This window comes from Triticum urartu, chromosome 3A (genome assembly GCF_056163025.1).
Source record: "Triticum urartu cultivar PI428250 chromosome 3A, HENAU_Tu73, whole genome shotgun sequence".
Classification (NCBI taxonomy): Eukaryota; Viridiplantae; Streptophyta; class Magnoliopsida; order Poales; family Poaceae; genus Triticum; species Triticum urartu.
The window spans coordinates 186,109,380-186,128,966 of NC_141875.1; the positions used below are offsets into that span (position 1 = coordinate 186,109,380).

Sequence of the window (19,587 nt, forward strand, 5' to 3'; positions counted from 1 at the left end):
GATGAAGACCAGCAGTATAGCGCTCCACAAAGAAAATCTCATGAGTGTGCGGGTCAGCAAGCAGAATTTGATGCCTAAGTGTGTCGAACTTCGCTGTATACTCCTCGAGTGTGCCTACTTGACTTAACAACAACATTTGCCTCATGTAGAATTTATGTTTATCATTGTCACGACCGGTTTTCCAATAAAATATTTATTGAGAAACCAATCTTTTGAGTCCGGTATGAGAAAAATTCTCCTTACCGGTAGACAAATTCTTGATACAATAAGCCAGTAGCATAAAATATATTACAGAGTCGAGCCACGGCAGCTCAACCAAATTATTACAAGCACGCCAATAATTATACATAATGGCGGACATGACACAGTGGTGTGGAGGCATACTACTGACTCGAGGATAGGGCGGTGGTGGAAAAACACAGCGGGGAGTGGGATACATGACTCTAAAACTGGCATCTCATCGAGCGTCGAGGTGAGGCTCGATGAATTTATTTGGTAGCGGAAGCGGATATAATACAGTGACCAAATCCAGGGTCGCATGAGACTGACTGGGATTCCTCTAGGCGTCGGACTCGCTATCGAACTCTTCATCCATGAGATCGCCTTCGTCAGCATCTGGCCAAATCAACAAGCCAGTGAGTACTTTGAAAGTACTCGCAAGACAGTTCGGACGTAAGATATAACAAATGCATGCATGAATGCGTCACGATTAATTCACCAATGTATATTCAAAAATTAGCATAACGAAGTAAGTAAAAAGGGAAACGGCGGTAGTCCGCCTGAAATCCCAACAAAACATAAATGAAAAACCGATCGGGTGTCTGAAGCGACGCCTCAAAAGGTGAACAAATAAATAGAAGGAAATGATGCCACAGTCGGACATCTGAGCGACATCGCAGAAAGGGCTTTTAAAAGAAATGCCATAGTCGGACGTCTGAGCGACATCACATAAAGGGCTTTAAAAGAAATGCCACAGTCGGACGTCTGAGCGACATCACAGAAAGGGCTTTAAAAGAAATGCCACAGTCGAACGTCTGAGCGACATCACAGAAAGGGCTTTAAAAGAAATGCCACAGTCGGACGTCTGAGCGACATCACAGAAAGGGCTTTTATTCACAAGTAAATAATACTCATAATCAACATTCAATTCATTAAAATAAACGGGTTAGTCCATCCACAGGAATAATCATTTAACCGGAATTAGCCCTCATACGATTCACCGGAGTTTCTGTCATCAAAACTGGCACTTGTCAGGATAAGATAATGTTGAACTTGGACATGGAATAGATGATTCAAGGAATATATGACTCTGCAGAGGTTGTACAAAAATTTCCCACAGCCAACGGATTTCCGTAGTCACGAAGGACTAGTTCCGTTTACGGTATTTCGGAAGAAAACACAGCTAACCAGTACACACCCATCCTACCTCTCGATGCTAGGAATCACCCTAGACATCGTCCAAGAAAAACTTTTGAGACGGGGAGATCACAATCTCGAATAGCATGGGATCAAATTTATATACGCGTGCTCTAAGGGGTGCCCCCCTCTCGGTCCCAACCGGAAACACCCATGCCCCCTGACCGGATGACTGGCTTTAATCCAGGGCCATGGAACCATCATCCCGGCCTCTCCTTTTTGGTGTGTACCAGGAAAGCGGTTTGCAACTTACTAAGCCGTATTCCTTGCGGAAAACATGTGGTAGTACAGGGAAGGAAATGGGAGGAACTGGACTGATACGGTTTGATACTGTAGTCATATGGCCTGGCATAAGACTGGCATGCTACAACACTGCCATCTTACCCATCCTCATGCCAACACATGGCCATTCATACTCACATCCATCCACGTATGGATCATCGAACTCACTTACCTCATCAATGCATGGAAATAACTTCATCGGTATGCTCTTCAACATGCCATGAGACTAACTAAAATGCAAAACATGCCAAGACACTCATCATATCAAAAGTTCAAACATGCTTGCCTGGTTCGGAGTAGTCGGAGCCTAGCTCGGTGAAGTTTGCGGTCCCGTCACCTCCTTCGGTATCTACGGTATAAAGAAAATATATGCGCTATCGTAAATACCACGAGGTGCACAAAAAGTATTCCAAATTTTTTTCAAATAAATATGATAAAAAACTAGACAAAAATATGAAGAGAACAGAAAAAGAATCAATCAAAAATATTATTCTGTTTAAAAGTTATAAAGGTTTTTGTCCAGGGACTCATCTGTAATGAAACAGAAAGTTCCCAGGGGTTAGCTTATAAAAACAGAAGACGTTCCAGTATTGAATACGCCAGCCCAGAGGGGAAAACGCATTTTGCCCGAAGGCGCTACCAGAAAACGTTTCACATAGAGATGACAGAGAGGCTGACGGTGGGGTCCCACTCGTCAGGTTTAAACTTTCAAATGGGGGGGGGGACGAAGCTCGTCGGCGTCCGAGAGCCGCGGTGGTCGCCGGCGGCGATCCACAGCGAGGCAGGGGGATCGGAGGGTACCTCCGTGTTCAGTGCACCCTTCCGTGTCGGTTGGTGGTGGTGGTGGTCGCTGGCGAGTACCACGTCGGCGGCGAGCCTTGCTCCGGCGGACGGCGGCTCGGGTGATCGAGGGGCTCGTCGGAGAGAGATGCAGTAATCAAATTGAGGAGGGGGTTAGGCTCCTGGTAGCTAGAGGGAGTAACTGACGGGGTTAGGGCGCCGGAGACGGCCTCACCGGAGCGAATCGTGGTGGAGGCCGAGGCGGATCGGGGCGGCCGGAGTTGGGGGAGGAGACCTCCTCGAGGTCCTCCTGGTGGCCTGGCGGGGTGTTGGTGAGGTGTAGAGATGATGCATGCATGAGGGTGAGCTCGGGGGCCCTTTATATAGGCGGTCCGAGGCGGTGGCCGTGAACGGGGGTCTCCGGTGACGATTACGGCGGCGCAGGGCTTGGTCGGGGTAATTAGGACGTTGTGCGTCATCGTGGAGGTCCACGGTTCCGTTTTGGTGCTAATCGAGCTGGAGTTTGGTGCTTTGGGGGTGAGTTCGACAGAACGGGGCGGCGCGGGCCCGTCGGCGGCAGGGAGCGCGTCCCGTGCTTGCCGGCCACGGTGGCGGTGCCACGGGCGTGCGCTGGCACGCATGAGGCCACGCGGAGAGCAGAGGGGCGATGGGCGGCGCGGAACGGCGTTGAGCCGCCGTTCTTGTCCCCTGTCGGCTGTAACGGGGTTTCGGCCGCCGCAAGACATGCCGGCGCGGGCGGCCAGGGGCGCCACCGACACCGGGAAGATGCCAAGCGCGCGTGCGGGGGTGCTGGCCAGGGAGTAGAGGCCGCGCGCAACGCGCCAAGCGCACTGTCGACGCGTGAGTGAAGCTGACGGACGAAAAACAACACTGAAATCTGAATTTACTGAATTTGCAAAGGAACAGTGCAGCTCAGGTGTTCGACAGAATGTTTTTGGCCTCTGGGGATTTTTCCTTGAGCTGATTTTTGGTGGAGTGGCTACTCATCGCTCCAGTAGGCTGCCTGAATTTTGGTGGAATTTTTGGAGAAGTGTAGATATGAATTTCACCAAATTTGGCAAATCTGGTCCAAACTTGCAGAGACTGAATTTTGAAAATTTTGAAAAGGGGAGGAGTGGATCAAGATGGTTCTGGGTTGTGGGTTCAAAGAACTATCCAGGAGAGTTGGTTTGAGGTAAAAACTCAAAAGCAAAAGGGTACTTGCTTTGAAAATCACTCAGGCTCCAAATAATTTTCAGAAATGATTTGAGGGGAAAAATAATTAGAATAAAATCCAAAACTTGCTTGGATGAGTTGGGACAGAGATCTTAGGTTGATTTCAAGGAGGAGGGGAGGTTTTGGAGGGGTTTTATCACATGGGCAAAAATACCAAGTCATGGGTGGTTAACAAGATATGAAAATCCCAAATTTTCATAGAGTTTCTTTTTAAAAGAAAAAGATTAAAACTCCCAAAATAATTTGAGGGGAAACCAACAGAGAAGAAATTTCAAAAGATCAAACACCATAGTTTTGAAGAAAAATAAAATCCTTGCCAAAGAAAAGGAAGTTTCTAAGATGAAGGATTTCTGGAAAAGAAATTTTTAAAAGCCCTCAAAAAGAATTCAACAAAGTTTTTGATGAAAACCAGTTAAAATTTTTGGGAGTGTCACAATCATGACCCCATTTTTCTCTAACCGAAGTACAGAAATCATGCCAAGTCGCAACATCCCGGCACTTCTGAAGCATTTTGAGCCAGAGCGCCGCATTGCCCACACAGTTCAGAGAAGCGAATTTTACTTTCATCGCTTGAGACACACTGTAAATCTCAAAGTATAGTTCGCAATTATCAAGCCAAACTTGATAATCGGTCCCGTCGAACTTGGGAAAATCCATCTTGGGCGTGCTACCAAAGGGAGGACGGTGTGATGTGTGTGACAAGCGACGCTCTTCTGGATGAGACTCTATGTCGAATAGGTGGGGTGCATAATGGGGCATACCGTTGGCCGGAGGCAGACCAGAGGATCTAGGATCCCCTAGAACCGTCCCCTGATGTTGGAGATGCCCGCCGTGCCCATTGGGCGGATCCACGCCATGGGTGCGCATCTCCACAGTTGATGGTGTCGCGGTGGTGTTGGCTGGATCAGGTGGACGCGATGGCGACGATTCGAGCGCCTCCAGCCGCGCCGTCGCATCCTCCGCGTGGAGCTGGAGCAGGGAGGCCGACACGGTGAGAGACTTTTTTGTGGAATCCATTTGCTGCATCCAAGCGGTGACACCCTTGAGTTGTTCAAAGATCGAGTCGAGCTTGGCGTTGGTCGCCGCCCCTGCTGCTCCACCGTATCCATGGCGGCCGAGATCTGCTGCTCTACAGCGGTTGGCCCACGCTTCTTCGGCGCCAGATCGCCCCATTCGAGGCGGTAGTTCCTGCCGAAGGAGAGGATTTACAGCGGCGGACAAAAATCCGTCGCTCACCACAATCGGACTGACGGATCCCGCGTGGATCGAAGAGGAACGAAGTGACCTCTGATACCAAGTGTTATGAACCAGCTAGGGTTCAAGGTTCTTCCTGATACAATTCAGATACAATTTGTGGGCAGAGGTAGGAGAAGAGGGGAAAGGATACAGAGAGAGGATCTAGGTTCCAGTCTTTTCTCCCCCCATGTTCTGCTCTCTAAATCTCCTCATATAGCTGAGCTGCTTGCCGTGCCTAGAATCCCCTCCTTGCGTTGGGCCTCGAACGCTCGAGCCAATCTCCTGTTGCGTCGCGCGGCCTTGGGCCTCCGTCCTGAGCTGGGCCGTGCCATGACACCATGGCCCGTGGGTACCCCACTGCATTGGTGATGAATCAGCTTGCACTCCTACCGACATGCACTTGTGTGGAGCTGAACAGTGGAGCGCATTTGAACATTATCCTGACTCCTGTTTACCTTAATAATATGGATATAGGACGACCATTGGTACTTTGGGCATGCCGATTATTTCTCCAAGGAGGAAGTAAGTGACACTATCAATCAAATGCCTAGCGACATCCCCCCCTCCCCCGCGTCGGATGGATTCACCGGATTATTTTTCAAATAGATGTTGGGAAATCATTAGGTCTCATGCAAGTTATCAATCTTTTCAGAAGCATTAATGAGACAAACTTCTATTGGCTCAATTCCACAAACATTGTGTTCTTGCTCCTCATCTTGGGCCACTTATTAACAACTTATTGCAAACCATCAAAGTGCATTCATCTAAAATGAGCACTCACATGTCAGCACCCATGACATGGCAATCCCATCTGGTGGGACACTCCCACCTCTCCCAGAAGGTTGAGGCCCATTCATCAACGCAAGCCCAACGCCAAGGTGGTTGGGCCAGAGTGAGTCTAATGAAGCCCAACACATCACCCGCCTACTAAACACCCATTGCAAAACAGTGACGGCATCCAGAGAATCAAAGGTATCGACACAACGGCTAGGCTATCTTCCTCCTCACGTCATAATCCCTAGTCGTGTAATCAGAACTTGTAGCCCAAATTTGTGAGTACTAGTAGTAGATGAGAGAGAGCTATTGGTGCCCTGTCATCTGGTATCAGAGACCAGTCACCACCCCTTTCGGTTGCTGAATCTTGCGCATTTCATCAAGTCATGCAACTTACGACAACCTCGCTACATCTAGAGGCTATGGATCCCTCGATCAAGGACTACTTCGAGAAGTTTTCAGCCTTGATGGGGAATTCTGCAACGAGCTTCGCAACAACACCAACGCCATCCAATCGCACTCCGCTCGCCTCGATGATATGGTCGCCTGGCGATTGGATCTAAGAAGTAGGTGTCTGAAATCGGCACGGTGGTGGAAGCTCTTCAATTGGGATGAGTGCCTGCGACGGCGGCATTCCGTGCGGCAACAATCGGTAAACCACATAATCCAAGCCTTGCGGCGACCGGTGGCCCCATCGGCGGCGGGAACAACAGGAGGGAATTGTTGGAAATATGCCCTAGAGGCAATAATAAAATGATTATTATATTTCCTTGTTCATGATAATTGTCTATTATTCATGCTATAATTGTATTATCCGGAAATCGTAATACATGTGTGAATACATAGACCACAATGTGTCCCTAGTGAGCCTCTAGTTGACTAGCTCGTTGATCAACAGATAGTCATGGTTTCCTGGCTATGGGCATGGGGATGTCATTGATAACGGGATCACATCATTAGGAGAATGATGTGATGGACAAGACCCAAACCTAAGCATAGCACAAAGATCGTGTAGTTCGTTTGCTGTAGCTTTTCTGGATGTCAAGTATCATTTCCTTAGACCATGAGATTGTGCAACTCCCCGATGCCGTAGGAGTTCCTTGGGTGTGCCAAACGTCACCACGTAACTGGGTGACTATAAAGGTACATTACAGGTATCTCCGAAAGTGTCTGTTGGGTTGGCACGAATCGAGACTGGGATTTGTCACTCCGTATGACGGAGAGGTATCTCTGGGCCCACTCGGTAATGCATCATCATAATGAGCTCATTGTGATCAAGTGATTGATCACGGGATCATGCATTACGATATGAGTAAAGTGACTTGCCGGTAACGAGACTGAACAAGGTATTGGGATACCGACGATCGAGTCTCGGGCAAGTAACGTACCGATTGACAAAGGGAATTGAGTACGAGATTGATTAGGTCCTCGACATCATGGTTCATCCGATGAGATCATGTGGGAGCCAACATGGGTATCCAGATCCCGCTGTTGGTTATTGACCAGAGAGTCGTCTCGGTCATGTCTGCTTGTCTCCCGAACCCGTAGGGTCTACACACTTAAGGTTCGGTGACGCTAGGGTTGTATAGATATGAGTATGCAGTAATCCGAAAGTTGTTCGGAGTCCCGGATGAGATCCTGGACGTCACGAGGAGTTTCGGAATTGTCTGGAGGTGAAGAATTATATATAGGAAGTGTAGTTTCGGCCATCAGGAAAGTTTTGGGGTCACCGGTATTGTACCGGGACCACCGGATGGGTCCCGGGGGCCCACCGGGTGGGGCCACCCATCCCGGAGGGCCCCATGGGCTGAAGTGGGGAGGGGAACCAGCCCATAGTGGGCTGGTGCGCCCCCCCCTTGGGCCCCCCATGCGCCTAGGGTTGGGAACCCTAGGGGAGGGGGCGCCTCCACTTGCCTTGGGGGCTACTCCACCCCCTTGGACGCTGCCCCCCTAGGAGATCCCATCTCCTAGGGCCGGCGCACCCCCCTAGGGGGCCTATATAAATGGGGGGGGGGAAGGGAGGGCAGCCGCACCTCAAGCCTTGGCGCCTCCCTCTCCCCTGCTACACCTCTCCCTCTCGCAGAAGCTCGGCGAAGCCCTGCTGCGTTCACTGCTGCATCCACCACCACGCCGTCGTGCTGCTGGATCTTCATCAACCTCTCCTTCCCCCTTGCTGGATCAAGAAGGAGGAGACGTCATCCGCTCCGTACGTGTGTTGAACGCGGAGGTGCCGTCCGTTCGGCACTTGGTCATCGGTGATTTGAATCACGACGAGTACGACTCCATCATCCTCGTTCTCTTGAATGCTTCCGCTCGCGATCTACAAGGGTATGTAGATGCAATCTCCTCTCGTTGCTAGTTGACTCCATAGATTGATCTTGGTGAAACGTAGGAATTTTTTTTGTTTTCTGCAATGTTCCCCAACAGGAATTGCCCCACGGGTCCGATGACTACGACAATGCATTCCTTTGCCGTGAGCAGACGATGGTGGCCACACCGGCGTCTCTCCCGGGCATAGTGCGGTTTCCTCTTTAGTCACCTACTCCTGCCTTGTGTCCGTTCGCTCATGCTAGCCAGTTGCTCGCAGGTCTGGGTTAGGCTCATCCATCAATTTCTTTTCCTATGTTCACGGGTAAAAATCCAAAGCCCTAAAAAACCCTTTGCGAACAATATTTTAACATGTTTGGGATTCATTCACCATTTGGGGTGCCGATGGCCGTGCTGAATTTCTCGGGTTCCGCTTCGGTTTGGTTACAGACGGTGCAAAACAAGTTGTCAGGGTTCGATTGTGAGTCATTTTGTGCACTGCTTTGTACTCATTTTGTTCATGATCGTCACCAACTCTTGATCTGACAATTTTACACTATTCGTCAAACTTCTTCTGTAGCTTATTATATTGAGCGATTTGAACTTGCCGTTAATCATCTAGCTTCATATTCTGAGGCCATCTACCCTCATTATTGTTTGACTTGTTTTGTGGAGGGACTCCGCGCGGATATCCGGGCTGTGGTACTCATGCATCGGCCACCGGATTTGGACACCGCATGCTTGTTGGCCTTGCTACAGGAGGAGATGGTGGATTTGGCGTATCCACCCCACGCGCCTCCTCCTACACCGTGTGCTCTGGATGCAGCACGCAGGCCGAGTGCTCCATCGCCTCTTCCACCCCCATTGCCTTGAACCCCGCCGGCACCTTCACCAACACCGACAATAGTTCGGTGAAACGTTAACGATGCACGTGCCGACAACTCCAACGTCAAGGCACTACATGATACCGCCGCGCGCGGCCTCTGTTTCAAGTGCGGTGAATGGTGGGGGCATGACCACACGTGCCCCACATTGGTGCAACTCCACATGGTGGAGGAGTTGCTCGAGCTCTTCGGCATCAACACGGGTCTTGACAAGCAACCAACTACTCCAACATTGGCCACATACGACACTGCGATGGCCATCTCCTGACAAGTGCTCACGGGTGGCGTCTCGCTGTGCGCCTTCTAGCTGCATGCGTGGATCCAAGGCCACGAAATCCTCATATTGGTGGACTCAGGTAACTCCACATCCTTTGTCGACTAACAGCTGGCCACCAAGCTCAGATGAGTGGTTCCTCAGCAACAACATGGGCGTGTCAAGGTCACATGAGGTGAATTGAGCTGTTACTCTGTCATACCACAACGCAACTGGTTTTTGCAGGGGGCATATATTTGCTATAGAGACGAAGGTGTTACTGCTGGGCACGTACGATGTAATCCTCGGTATGGACTATCTCGAGTAGCACAACCCCATGGCAGTGGACTGGAAAGACAAACACATTGCAATCATGTCAAGCAAAGTAACTATTCATCTTCACTGGCATTCATCAACATCAATTTCCAGTGTCATTAACAGTTTGCAACTTCAAAGCCATCAAGGAGCAGCATCTCACATGTAACATGTTGCAACTATATCAAGTGACAGTTCCAGAAAAAGAGGTCGTTGACCAATTCCTTCATGTGTACAACAGGTCGTTGACCAATTCTCTGTATTTTTGGTGAGCCTGAAGGACTACCAACAAGGCGTGTGATCGCCATATCCCACTGGCACACTTTTATGGTGACTCAAAGTACATGGATAAGTCTTAGAATTACATGGGTGTTCCGGTCACTCCACAGATTCATGTATGACATGTTTGTAGCCTGCATTAGGTCCAACCAGGCCTGCTCGGTGCAAAAATGGGCCGTTTGGTAGGTTGTATTCACTGTCAGACCTTCATAGCATGAAACTTAAAGCACCCCAGCTAAAACCGCTAGGAACTGTTGAATCGACCGTTTCCCCTCAGCTAGGCTCAGGTGATGTAGGGGAGGGGAATGTGGCAGCGAGCTCATGCGAGCAAGGAGATGGTGCGAGCTCATGCGCACCCCCAAAAAATCTACACGAGTAATTGTTTCACCTCCCACCGAATTAGTTGCCCTATATAGCCACCCTCGGCTCACTGCCCAAACTCCCGCCACCATCCCCCACTTCAAGTTCTTCGTACCATGCGGATATTCACCGACGAGCAGGTAGCAATCACCCCTTTTTCGGCTGGCAGTAGATAGCGGTGGCGATTCATCTCCCTCCTCTTCTCCGACGAGTTACGCGCCTCCACCCGGCTACACCGATGGCTGTAAGTTCGATCGTTCCCTCCTCTCTACTCATTCTAGCTAACTATGTGAGCATGTAGTAGCATTGTAGACTGTAAATCTATGAGAATGTGATGTTGTGGTAGTTAGTGGTGATGGATTGGTAGCATGATGAGTGTTGCTTGTTGGCTTTTATGATGTTCATGTTGTTACCATGTCGACAAGGATGATGATATGGTAGATATGTACTAGCCCGTGAATCAGAGCATGTGTACTATGCTAGTTTGCAAGTATGTTGGAATGCTATTGTGTTGAACTCCATTGTATGCTATGAGTTTGTTGATCGGTCATAGGGTGGTGCGTAGAACTTCATGATCCATTTGTACTGTGCTTACTTTCGATGTGTCTTGTGTTCCACTAGTCCCGATGCCAATGCTGGTAGGACATGAACATTTAAGAGTTTAGTCAGGCTATTGTCTTGTCCGAGAGCTAATTGCCGCCATCCTATGTTGAGGAATCAAGCCTACGACCCAGAAGATGCCTCCAGATTCAGATGTCTTTGAGGGGTCTGTTGTGCGTCCAACATTTGTGCCTACAACAGATGCGCTGGTTGTGCACATAAGGCAACTGTAGGCTAAGAAGACAAAGATAGCCGGGAGAGGAAACTTGATGAAATGGTAGCCGTTACAGTCCACCTTCATGCTTAACAAGATGTGTGATATCATAGCCAGTGGGGCGATGACTCAGAAGGGCTTCAAGGAGGTGCACTTGAACTCTATTACCAAGCAAGTGTTCGAGTTCCATGGACAAGAGGTCACCTCGACTAAGGTCTACAACCAGCTTAGGAAGTGGAGAGCCAGATGGATCCAAGTGTCCAAGCTCAGAGACCTTAGCTGCGCGTCATGGGATTAGGGCACCTAAACGATCCTGTTGGAGGCAGAGCACTACCAAGGCCACAACATGGTTAGCTCACATACCACTTTTTAAACATGTCTAACGTGCGAATCACAACTAACCACGTCGTGTTTCTCCCTTAGGACCACCCCCAAGATGCAGTTTTCCTCAACACACCCATACACCGAACCACTTGCATATGCAACATATCTTGTCCTCTGGTTTGGCAACCGACAAGCATGCCATAGGCTCTAGTGAGCCACTCGGTTCGCCTATGCCTGAATATCCAGACACCCAAGACTCAGAGACCATCGTTGTTGACGATCCTGATAAGGGTGATGATCACGTTATTGTGTTTGATAGGAAGAGGAAGATGGGTGGCTTGATGGGAGAGGAGCTCAACGTCTTCAGCAACATAACTGACATCGCCAAGGAGGTGGCAACCGCCATTACGAAAAGCAATCCGGTTCACGTCCACCCTAACCTCTACATTGTCATCATAGCTTTAGTCCGGAGGCTCTGATGACCTCTCTTAGCCACCTGCTGGCAACAATGCACAAAGTGTTGGGTTTGTTGCCATGGCATACGCCCATAGGGTGCTCTCGCTTAGGACCTAGCTGGGCAAGCACTAGTACTAGTGTTTTTTCTGGTGTTTGATACGTCCATTTTGCATCGTGTTTTCCTACAAATATTTTTATTGTTTCGAAGTTATATTCCACTTTATGATGTAATTCTAATACCTGCTCTTTCTTAAAATGCAAGATACACCAAAAGAGGGAGATTACTGACAACTGGAATTCTCACCTGAAAAGGCCACAACAGATATAGCTATTCTCCGGAGCTCCAAATGACCTAAAAATTTACAGAGAATTATTTTGGAATATATAAAAAATATTGGAAGAAATAAGTACCGGAGAAGATCCTTGATGGGGCCACAAGCCAGGGGGCATGCCCTACCCCGTGGGCGCGCCACCCGAGCTTGTGGGCTCCACCGAGGCCCATATTCTGCTCTATGAAGCCATTTGACCTAGAAAAATAAATAAAGAGAAGACTTTTGGGACAAGCCGCTGTCGTCTAGAGGTAGAATTTGGGTGTGAGCACTTTTGCTCTCTGGTAGAGCAATTCCACCAGGGAAAATTCCCTCTGGGAGGGAGAAATCGAAGCCATCATCATCACCAATGTTCCTCTCATCGTGGGAGGAATCATCTTCATCAACATCTTCACCAGCACCATCTCATCTCCAAACCCTAGTCATATCTTGTATTCAATCTTTGTATCCAACCTCAGATTGGTTCCTGGGGGTGCTAGTAGTGTTGATTACATCTTGTAGTTGATGCTAGTTGGTTTACTTGGTGGAAGACTATATGTTCAGATTGTTAATATATATTTCTATCATATGATTATGAACACAATTATGCGTTGTGAGTAGTTCTATTTGTTCTTGAGGACATGGGAGAAGTTTTGTTATAAGTAATCATGTGAAGTTGGTTTTCGTTCAATGTTTTGATGATATGTTATGTTGTTCTTCCTCTAGTGGTGTCGTGTGAACATCGACTTCATGACACTTCACCATGATTGGGCCCAGGGGAAGGCATTGTGGGATTAGTTTGTAGATGATGGGTTGCGGGAGTGGTGGAAACCTAAACCCCAGTTTATGAGATGTTCTGTAAGGGGCAGTTTTGGATCCTTTTGTTTAATGCTATGGTTAGATTTATCTTAACTCTTGAAAGTGCTAGTTATCGACTAGAGGGGGGGGGGTGAATAAGCCATTTTTATGGAAGTCTTCAAACCCCGAGGTATTTGAAGACAAACAATCAAGTTGAGCCTATATGATATGCAGCGGAAGATAAACTAGTCTAGACAAACCATAGTCAAGTAGGCAACATAATGAAAGCACGAAGACTAATAGCATGTAGGTAGTACAGACCGGAATGGAAGACAGTATGAAGCCAAAAAGATAATAGTCTTCGCACAGTGAAGTCAAACAGATCATGCAAGCAAGCAATGACTTCACGAAGACAAACAGAAATGTAAATGAGGTGGGGGATAGAACCAGTAGCTTGGTGAAGACAAGGATTTGGTAGACCAGTTCCAGTTGCTGTGACAACTGTACGTCTGGTTAGGGAGGCTGAGATTGAACTCAGAAGACCATGTCTTCACCTTATTCCCCTTGAGCTAAGGACACCCAGTCCTCGCCCAATCACTCTGGTAAGTCTTCAAGGTAGACTTCCAAACCTTCACAGACTCTGTTCACCAGCGATCCACAATGACTCTTGGATCCTTAGAACGTGACGCCTAACCGGCTGGAGGATACACAATCCTCAAGTGTACCAAATCTTCAGGTCATGCGGAAAGAAATACTTCAGTGATGCCTAACACTTTTTGGCTTTGGGTTTTTTGGGCTTTGTCCTTGCAAGGATCTCTCTCAAAGGCTTCGGAGGTGGGTTATCTCAAACGACAAAAGCCATGAACTAACTCTGAGCAGCCACGAATTTATGGTGTAGGGGGTAGGCTATTTATAGCCAGGAGGCAACCTGACATGATATGTCCGAAATGACCCTGGGTCACTGATGTAGGGTAGAACCCTAGTGGCCCGATCTTTCACGAAAGGAGCGGATCCCGCGAAGAACGCGAAGAACACGAGGAGGGAAACGAGGGGAAAATCACGAGGGGAACACAAGAGAACACTCAAACCAACAAGAATGATCACACATGCACTAGATCCATGAACACAAAGGGAGATACAAGATCCAAAGTCAACAACGGACGATACAAAGGGTAGCCGGTTCTTCTCCGTGAGGAGGTCTTGAATCCACAAGGGGATCTTCTCCGCAAGGAGGTCTTGAATCCAAGGTGGATCTTCTCCGAAGAGGGGCCGCGGTCTCTCTCAAGGAGTAGATCCGATATAGATGAGCGTAGCTCTATCTCTCAAATGAGCTATCACAACGCTACCTTAGAAAGGAGGAGGGAGAGGTCTATTTATAGTCTTAGTGCAAATGGGGAGAAAGTGAAGGGGTACATGGGCCTCAACCCGCAACTGGACACAGCCAGGTACCGGACGTCCGCTGGGGACCGTTTCCGGTGGCTCGTGGGCGGCCGGACGTCCGGTAGGGGCCGGTCGTCCGCTCGATCTGGCTCGGATGCTGGTGTAGCGGACTTCCGGTCTGGACCGGTCGTCCGGTCGCCGGTCGTCCGGTGGCGTCGGACGTCCGCTCGTTTGGCTCGGGTGCAGGGACATCGGTCGTCCGGTCTGGACCGGTCGTCCGGTGGATCTTCAGGCGCCGGACGTCCGGACCCAACCGGTCGTCCGGTGGCTGGAGCTTCTTCGACAGCTCTTCTTCTTGCGTCTTCTCTTCCAGGATTCCCTCGCGGATGGTGTAGGTGATCCTTGGCGCTTGCACTCCTCCTCGTCATACGTGAAGCTCCGACAATACCTATGCATGCACAATGGAGGGTCAAGTAGTATACCATCCTCGAAGGGGTCAAGTGAGCACGTGTAAAGGAGAGGATTCACCTTTATGTATGTGAAGTAGATGTCGCACGTGTCACTTGCCGAATGAACTCTTGACATGGTGATTTCCATAGGATGCTCCGCATCATCCCCTCCCCCTTGGGAAAGATCCGACCTCGGATCGAAATCCAAATCACCATGGGAAAGAGATGGCATCGCCATGTAGTAGTGGTCGATTACCAAGTTCTCGTCATCTTGAAGCTTGAAATGGGCACTCTTCAATGTCACACCGTCTCGTGAGTCCTTCAAAAGGAGCAAGGAGAACAAACACTTGGAAAAACAAATGCGGTTAGCATTAGTGCAAAACCAAGCATTCAAGAGGTGATTCACCCAACAAGTGTTGTCATCAAGCATAGCATATGGTGTGACAAAGGATTGTGACATGGCATGTAAGCACATAAATTGAGCACAAAGAAGGACATCATGGAAACAAGCATGTGAATGTGAGGTAGTGATGCAAATATGTGTGACAAGAGAAGAAGCATCTACCTCAAGTTCATAGCAAGCATTCACAAATTGCTCAATGTAAGGTCGATGGTAGGCATATGAGTCATTCACAACACCAAGTAAAATGAAGTGTCTAAACACATTGGTCAAGTGCAAGACAATCCAAGCATAATGTGCATGGGGTGTAGTGAATATAGTGTGGCACTCAACACAATAGAAAGAGCAATTTTTCATCATGTGTGAGGCAATCAAGTCAAGCATAGTAATCAAGTCGTGCAAGCTAGTAGTGCGAAGATGCAACATACTAGGGTAAATCATGGCAATCATGTCATGAGTGCAAATAATAGGCATAGGCAATGCACATGACATATCGCAAGCACGAACGCAAAGCAAGATGAAATTATCATCATAGGCATGGGGTACAAAGCAAACATAGCAATAGCAAGCAATATCTCCACCAAGCTTGCAAATACACATACAAGTATGAGAATCAATCATCATTTGTAATGCAAAGCATGAGTCACAAATGCATGGCAAAAGCATATGAATGAGCATATCATGCAAAGTGAACATGGCAAGATGGGCAAAGGATATATAATGGACAACAACCCATAGCCAAGTGAGGGCCATGTAGAAGAAATGCGCGAAGTATTTGCGCGAAGAGAGCGGTGGGAAAGACACTCCATGGGATCCCAAGTCATCATTGCTCTCTAGAGCTCGTTTTGTCAACTCGTGGGATTGCGAGGTTGACAAGAATTCATGGGTACCTACACAAAAGAGACACAAACCAAAGAAATTGTGCACGTGGTAAATGTACACATCATCCATCATGATGTGTATTTGCACGTGTGAGTTAGTACAAGATAAGCATCGCTCAAAGAAATTTGATGCATGGTATAAGAACATGTCATCCATCATAAAAGAACAGTTATTATGTATAACACGATGGGGATGCAAATTGAGCATACAAGTATATGGCACATCAATATCATGTTTATTCATGGGGAGCATAGTGTGCACATAAGTATGAGGATCATGCAATGAATGGGATGAATCAAAATCTCCTAAAATGTATGAGGAAACTATGGGGGTCTCCTCATGAGCAATGTTGGAAACATCATATGGAGAAAATGGACAACATCCAAAACAATGCATATCCAAAGCTAGGTGGTTATGGCATGGCATATGGGATAAATGATGCAAAGGTAGCATGTCAATATCATCACAAGAGAAACAAATGCCAATAACCATAGGCTTGTCATTTATGTCATAAGTGCAAATTGGGTTAATTTGAATGGCATATGCATAGTCACTATGAAGAGATTGCAAATATGACATATGATTGATCTCATGCATAGCATATGACAAGTCAAGCGGATTGGCAAACATGATGTGACCGAGAGAATTAGCACAAGAAATCCTATGTAACATGGCATCACAACTAAGAGACTCCACATGGCAATCATCATAATCATCATAAATGGGTAAATCATCGCATGGGGAAATCATACTAGCATGAAGCATGTCAATAGGGGGATCAACATCATGCAAGCAATCAATGTCATGAATGTCCACTAGTGGGACTGGAGCATCACCTTCACCTATGTTACCTTGTTCATTCCACTCAAGTGGTGTATGTGAGGTGGGAAAGACCAAATGGTGGTCAAGATCATCATTGTGATGGAACCATGTGGGGGGTGCATCATATTCCACCATGGCCATCGTCTTGTCCAAAGGTAGGACGAAGTCGTCGAGAAGCAGCGCATCATCATATAAGGGACCTAGAACCAAATGAGAAGACACAATAGAGGTAGAGGTCAAGTCGTTAGTGTTGAAAGTGGACTCACATGACCTATCAACTATCTCACTCTCTCTATGTGGTGGTTCACTCACTCCCTCATGGTAGGTGCACTCAATGTCACATATGATGGAGTCACTCATCTCACTCAAGTGGTGGAGGTTGTGGCTCTCCTCACATGGGAATTGTGGCAACACATCACATATGGGGCTAGTGGTGAAGTCACTCTCACTCTCAATATGGTGGCTAAAGTCACTCAAGTCATCACATGTCGCCGTGGTCGAAGGGAAAATCTCATGCTCAACCGTCTCGTAGTCGTCATCGTGGATGAAGGCCGAAGATGGCACAACATCACTCTCGCCGTGGATGAAGGCCGAAGATGGCACATCATCACTCTCGCCTCCTAAGATGGAAGCATCATCCTTGCTCGCCACCGTGTCGCTCGCCTCCAAAGCTTGGTCCTTGAGGGTCTCCGTAGTCGTACTCGTCGCCGCACCGTCTTGAAAAAGAGTCATGGAGGACTCGGCATCGCCAATGCCACAAAGAGGAATGTCGGTGAAGTCGACCTTGGGAGCATCGTCTTGGAGCTCATCGGGCTTGGACATCTTGGTGGTACTATCCTCATGCTCGTTCTCATGGATCTTGGTCGTCACGAAGTGAGCTTGGGGTCGAGAAGCCTTGGCCTTCATGAGTTCTTGTTCTGCCTTGAGAGCACCAATGTAGTTGTCGTCGAGGGACTTGTAGTTCTCGAGGAAGATCGTCTTGGAGATGTCGTTGTGCAATCCCATCATGAAGTGGAACTTCATCGAAATGGAGTCGTCCACGCTGGCTCGTCGCAAGGCAATCTTCATCTCCTTGAAGTACTCGTCGATGGACTTGGATCCTTGGATGGTGTTCTCCAATTGGCGTTGAAGTTGTTCCATGTAGGTTGGAGGCACAAACTCTCGCCGCAAAGCTCTCTTCGTCTTGGACCAACTCATGTCGTAGCTCTCCGAAGGTGTGTGAAGCCACCATGTGGACGCATAGTCGTGGAAGTTCCTTGTGGCGCACTTCACTTGATCTTCGGGAGGTACTTGATATAGCATGAGGTAGTCGTCCATCAAACGCTCCCACTCGAGATACTCCTTGGGTTCTTGAGTCCCATAGAAAGGAATCGTGTGGTCGATGTCGAGGTCGTAGTAGCTCGTGGAAGTCGCGGACTTGATCTTGGGGAGCTTCTCTTGAGCGTAGTCTTGAGTTTCTTGTTGGCGAAGATGCCATATATCCGAAGGCGAAGATGCCTTGAAGTCGTTTGGCAAAGATGCCAAAGTGGTTGGTGTAGCCGTGGCTCCGTCTTGGTGGTTCTTGTCTCGCGGTCTTCTCTTGTGGTCATGAAGTTTGGACTTGGCGTGAAGTAGGGCTTGTTGCGACTTGTAGGTAGGCGCATCTCGAGCATCTTCATGATGATGTTGTCGTTGTCGTGCTTGAGCTCGATGTAGATGTCGTTCGTCGTCGTCTTGCACATGTTGCTTGGAGGTGACTTGCCCTTCATGACGAGGTGGATCACAAACGTGATGGTGGTCGCCATGGAGATGTGGACGAGGACGACTTGCGCTTGCATCATTCTTGCGCTCCGAAGACTTGTGACTTGAATGTTGCCGCCTTGAGGATGATGAAGGGGAAGAACGGTTGATCAACAAGGTCCGAATCTCCTCCATCCTTGCATCTTGCTCCTCCTTTTGTGCGGAAAGCTTGTAGTTGATGTAGTTGTACACGCCCTCGTTGTTGTGGAAGACAGGAGATGAAATGCCTTGCCTATCCATCACAAGATTCAAGCCAATATGAGTGGAGAAAGAGAAGAACGAATACCAAATGTACCTTGACCAAAGTTGAAAGTGGATTAAGGATCACTCCAATGTGTACAAGCAAATAGCACAATTGGTACCAATTCTTGTTGGCTTCTCACACCTACACAAATAAGGCTTATGGTGGAGCTCGGTGAGGATAGTGGCACAAAAATTTGATGTAAAATGTTAGCAAGAGTCAATAATGTTGAAAGAGATTCACAAATTCGCAAGTGAAACAAGTAGACCAATAGCAATATGCGGCACACGGAAACACACACATGGATAGATAAATGGGGTCGTGCAACCAAGGATGAGCTCAAAATGTGGAATCCATGGAAAATGCTCTTGTTGCACAACTCTAGAGAGACGCTAGCACGATTGCTCAATAGGCGGATACGACACTTGTGCACAACCTATAGGAGACAAAAATGCAACGACTTCTATCCCAAGTATGCTATGTATGTATGGTTCCCGGTGTTTGATCCAAGATGATCGGATATGACAATCTTATGCAATGTGGTGGATGCTATGGCTATTGCTTACAAGCTTCTTTGCTCTTTCTCTTTTGCTTAAAAGCTTATTCTCTTTTTTTGGCCACTTCGCGAAATGCACAAACCAAGGTAGCAATTGTATATATGCGGGAACAAACTTGAGGCAGACGAGATGATATGATGATACCAATATGATATGGTATGTATGCAATGTATGGTGTAGATCACTAATGTGCACAAGTAACGTTGCCGGCAATACTCAAATGGCTAGTCTCGATAGGCAAGTAACGCAAAATGG

General features: G+C 48.0%; 1 pseudogene; it reads right to left on the bottom strand.

The window, feature by feature from the left end:
• Positions 1 to 16,679: 16,679 nt before the first annotated feature.
• LOC147979138 (uncharacterized) lies at positions 16,680 to 18,072 on the bottom strand (annotated as a pseudogene).
• Between the last annotated feature and the right edge of the window lie 1,515 nt (positions 18,073 to 19,587).